This window comes from Hyperolius riggenbachi, chromosome 11 (genome assembly GCF_040937935.1).
Source record: "Hyperolius riggenbachi isolate aHypRig1 chromosome 11, aHypRig1.pri, whole genome shotgun sequence".
NCBI lineage: Eukaryota > Metazoa > Chordata > Amphibia > Anura > Hyperoliidae > Hyperolius > Hyperolius riggenbachi.
This window is the reverse complement of record NC_090656.1, coordinates 196,408,451-196,414,084: the sequence shown is the minus strand read 5'-3', so window position 1 is coordinate 196,414,084 and position 5,634 is coordinate 196,408,451.

The window sequence follows — 5,634 nt, the reverse complement described above, 5'->3', positions numbered from 1 at the left end:
ATATCCTGGGATGACTGTATCATTGCACATCTTCACCATATACAACAAGCTGTCTATTCTATCCTAGGATGACTGTATCATTGCACATCTTCACCAAATACAACAGGCTGTCTATTCTATGCTGGATGGACTAGTAACATTGTACACCTTCACCATATACAACAGGCTGTCTATTCTATCCTGGGATGACTGTATCATTGCACACCTTCACCATATACAACAGGCTGTCTATTCTATCCTGGGATGACTGTATCATTGTACATCTTCACCATATACAACAGGCTGTCTATTCTATTCTGGGATGACTGTATCATTGCACACCTTCATCATATACAACAGGCTGTCTATTCTATGCTGGATGGACTAGTAACATTGTACACCTTCACCATATACAACAGGCTGTCTATTCTATCCTGGGATGACTGTATCATTGCACATCTTCACCATATACAACAGGCTGTCTATTCTATGCTGGATGGACTAGTAACATTGTACACCTTCACCATATACAACAGGCTGTCTATTCTATCCTGGGATGACTGTATCATTGCACATCTTCATCATACACAACAGCCTGTCTATTCTATCCTGGGATGACTGTATCATTGCACATCTTCACCATATACAACAGGCTGTCTATTCTATGCTGGATGGACTAGTAACATTGCACACCTTCACCATATACAACAGGCTGTCTATTCTATCCTGGGATGACTGTATCATTGCACACCTTCACCATATACAACAGGCTGTCTATTCTATCCTGGATGAACTAGTAACATTGCGCACCTTCACCATATACAACAGGCTGTCTATTCTATCCTGAATGGACTAGTAACATTGCACACCTTCATCATACACAACAGGCTGTCTATTCTATCCTGGGATGACTGTATCATTGCACATCTTCACCGTATACAACAGGCTGTCTATTCTATGCTGGATGGACTAGTAACATTGTACACCTTCACCATATACAACAGGCTGTCTATTCTATCCTGGGATGACTGTATCATTGCACACCTTCATTATTATTATTATTTATTGTATGTATAAAGCGCCCACATGTTACAAGCACTGAGCAATATATAAACAGGGAGACAGACAACAATGTACAAGATAATGCAATGGAGTTTAAGTCTTAGAGACCGCATAGTTCAAGACCAAATTAGTGTGCAGAAAGGAAACCTAGTGAAGGGGGTGCATGATCAAGTTGGATAAACCTAGGAGGGGGACCCTGCCGGAAGCTTAAAATCTACAGGGAGGCAGTAGGGACACACTTGCATAATAGGTGCTGAGCAGACCACGTTTTGGCATTGATACGGGGAAGGGGGGGGGGGGGGGGATTATGAGGGCTTTTGAAGGTTTTGAAGGATGTGATGAGCCTGAAGGGCAGGGGCGCCTCTAGCCATTTTGTCACTCCAGACGAGAAAACCTGTGGCATCCCCCCCTCCTCGTGGAGCCCCCCATGAAAATAATCGTAATGCAGCAATGTTTCACCAGAAAATGGAGCTTGAAGCTATGCACTGGAGACACAAATAGTCTACAGTGCAGTGCTTTGGACGCCATTTTCCCGTAGTCCTGCTCTGCCTGCAGAAAACCACAGACTCCTGCAGGATGAGGGGAGCTGCGGGCTGTAGCTGGTGAATTGGCGCAGCCCAAGCCAGTTTACCACCTCGGGGTCACACAATCTGGCGTGGGAGTGGGCACGGTCCCCCCTCCCCCCCCCCACAGCAGCGCCCCTCTCCCCAGCACAGCGCTCCGGGCGACCTCCTGGTTGGCCTGGTGCACCAGGCGCCCCTGCTGATGGGTGATGGCAGAGAGTCCCACGGAGTGGGGGCAGCTCTTGAGAAGTCCTGCAATCTCGTATGGAGGGAGTGTGGAGTTAAGCGGGGTGGTCAGGTGCAGCTTTTATGGAAGCAGGCATATTGTTAACATCCTCAGCTTTCAAATTATCCTCTCTGCCGTAACACAGCTGAGGGATCAAATTACAACTTGATTAGTCACAGATAAGGGGAAATTAGACGGGCTAAACTCTCTAAATGCTGTACAAACTCTCTAAATACATACAGGGTGCATTTCTCTCTGTTTTCATTCTGTCCTGTGCAAGAGTTCAGGTCCACTTTAATGGGAATGGTATGGCAAGTACTGAAAACTGATCGGGCACCAAAGCCTCACCCCTGGGTGACCTGTGTCTGTTGTTCTAATAGGATTGTACATACTCAGCACACAAACAGTGTCTGCGCTTCCCAAGCCTCCCACATCATCACAATGCTATGCTATGAATCTGTTTTGAATTTATGTGTTCATTAATGGTCCTTCATTAACAGCAATTTAAAGTTGGAAGAAACTCCCACACGCGTTGCTGGCATTTCACCCACAATGCGATGTGCTATAAATGGCTGCGCAGTACTTTGGTGGATTTAATGAGTTGCGCACCTGCTACTACCACTCATGCTGTACATTTCACAGACTGTCTCTGCGTAGCATCCTCCGGGGGCATCACCACCAGCTGTGGGCGACAGAGAGGCCTCCCAAAACTTTTGTGTGATGGAATATATTCTTGCAAATAATGTTGGTAAAACAACAAGTAAATAAGCAGACAAAAAACACAGAATTCGTTATTTTTAAAGGGGAGGTGGGCTGAAATAAGCAATTCCATTTTCGAGAGAGAGCCTGTCCTACGCGTACAAATGTATATGCCCTCGGTGAGATGGGTGCAGGGTGAGCCGAATGACAGCTCACCCTGCTGCCGCTCAAATCCCCGGCGACAATAAATACTATTTCCCCTCCGAGTCGTAGCAACTTGGAGGGAGGAGTATTTAATCCCGAATTACCCTTATGCGCCCTTTAAGTGCCGTGCGCAAAAACCGTCTGCTTCATGTCCTACATCCGTGATCTGCAAACTTGGCCCTCCAGCTGTTAAGGAACTACAAGTCCCACAAGGCATTTGCCTTTATGAATCATGACTGTGGCTGTCAGACTCCTGCAATGCGTTGTGGGACTTCTAGTACCTTAACAGCTGGAAAGCCAAGTTTACAGATCACTGTCCTACATACACACTCAATAAGTGTCGCCCTAACGATTGTTACTGAATCTATAGGGTGACACAACAGGGAACACGTGCTGTACAGACACACGGCTCAGCTATATGTTGGTATTCAAATTTGGCATAATGAATTCAAAACACCTGGATACTGCCGAACACTAACGATGGTCTGTGAGATGAAAATAATTTTGAGTTGCAGTAGGATTATTTAAATTTTGTTTTCAAACTTATACAGCTCAAAAATGAATCAATTAAGTCCCACTAAGGTTTAGTTTAATTGGTCCATTTTCAAGTTGCATATATTGAGGGCCGCTTCTAGATTTTTTGCCGCCTGAAGCAATACATTATGAGAACACCTGCCCCCCCCCCCCCCCTCCCAGACAAAGCAAAGCCGGACCCACCTGAGAGACACAATGGGCTTTACATAGCAGGCACTGACACTACGCTTACCTCCCTCTGCTTCTTCCAAGGCAGCATCTCCTCCCTGCTGGCCCGCAGCATTGCGGCTCCAATCCCCAGGTTGCCAAGTATGTGCTGCCCCAGCGCTCGCATCATTCAACCGCTCTCAGCAGATTGGCGATGGAATTACCAGGCACACATGAAGTCCTGCTTCCTCTCTGACTACAGCAGCCCTTCATGTGACCCAACAACATGTAACAGGTCACATGAAGCACCGCTGTAGCCATGGATACAGGACGCTGGACGGGAGGACCCGACAACATGTAACAGGTCACATGAAGCACCGCTGTAGCCATGGATACAGGATGCTGGACAGGCGGATGGAGATCCCAAAGCTGGATAGCTGAGAGCAGGTGAGTAAAGTTGTGCCACACATCTAGGGAGGGGGTGATGGGGAGTACGAGGAGGAACACATTTGGGGAGGGGAGCCGCTTTTTGCTGCCCTCGAATTGTTGCTGCCCTTGAAGCACGTGATTCACGTTACTTCATGAATTAACCGCCCCTGCATATATTTGCATACATAATTTGCATAATCCTGCACCAAGTTGGAATTATTTGCATCTCATTGACCATTCCTACCGGACACCACACTTCAGTACCTTTTAGTACCGAACAAGCGGACAGGTTCAGGGGGACAACTATTGCTTCACGATGCGTTTCATGTGACGCCGATACTCCCTCCTTCAGAGGCAGTGAAGCGCAAGTAATGCACTCCCCCTGAACCTGTTCTGTACTGAAATGATTCTGAAGTGTGGTGTTCGGCAATATTCTGGTCTTCTGAATTCATTGTGTTGAATTAGAACACTAATAGTTAAACAACATGTGCTGTCAATGAACAAGGGGGGAGGGATGATGGGGTCATGTGCTAGAAAGTGGCTTCCTGGGACCAGGTAAGCAGGAGCACAGCAGGTTTGCTCATCATTTAGCGACCTGGGGGGGAGGAGCTGAAGGACAGCTGTGCACATAGCAGACTCTTGGCCGTGATGGAGCCAAATCACCGTCTGTGCTGAAGAGTCTCATGTATACATAGCTTTATGCCTCCAATAACATCCAAGAGAGGCTTCAAACATTCCGCACGCCATCGAAAAAAAAAAAAGTTTGGCTGCTGTGTCACTAAAGTTGAAGTTTTACCCTTCAGGGGGAACTGTTTGTTCCTTTTTTCTAGTCTTCTTACCTTCTTATCACTGCACAAGTTTAAATAGAGATGTTGCTTTATCTCCAACCTGGGTTTATTGCTGGCACCATAAAAATGTCAAATATCAAAACTGCTGTTAGGAATACTTACTTGTACAATAAAATGCCAGTGTTGTAGAGCATTTCAAACATCCCAAAGCACTGGGAAAGACCGTAGAAGTCAATGAGAGAATACTGGCTGCCCTCTCTTCCGGGGTCTTCTCTGGCCCCTCCTCATCCCAGTAAGTGCTTCGATGTGCACCGTGTGGAGATCATTCTGACTCTGACCGATGGCATTATATAGGGAAGAGGGTAGGATGAGGAAGCAGTCAAATCGGGTTTAAGGTGCTTAAGACCAATCATCTCATCTAAAACAGCAATATTTTGGGGGGGTTGACCTGAGGAAGTGTAACACACCCACGAAATGCATTGTTTTATCCTAATGTTTGTGCAATAAGAGCGATAAGCCAACCACTACCCCTCCTTTTAAATGGTTTTTAAATTGTTTTATCATATTTTTAGGCGCCTCCATCCTCCAGATAGTCACACGGGGGTGACCAGGGCCAGCGCAGGGAGGAGCCAGAGCAAACAAATCAGTTTATTAAGTTTATTAAGTACAGCATTTTTTCCCCCAATTTTCACATAATTCACCTATAAATGCCATGCATAATAGCTAAAGAAGTTCACTAAACAGGATGATCTATAATAAAATGCTTGCAAATACAGCGGAAGGCATTTTGAAGCAATTTGGAAAGGCAATGTGTGAACCAGTCTAAAGAGTTTGGTATGTTTTCAATGGTCTGTGTGGGAACACACCATAAGCTTATGGTCACAGCATGTTTACACAAAGGCACACCAGACATTTTAAAATAATGCAATAATGCATAGGCATGAACAAGCCTTTAAAGTCAGTATTAGTAGCAATGGGGCCTTGACAGTGAACTGAAGGTTGG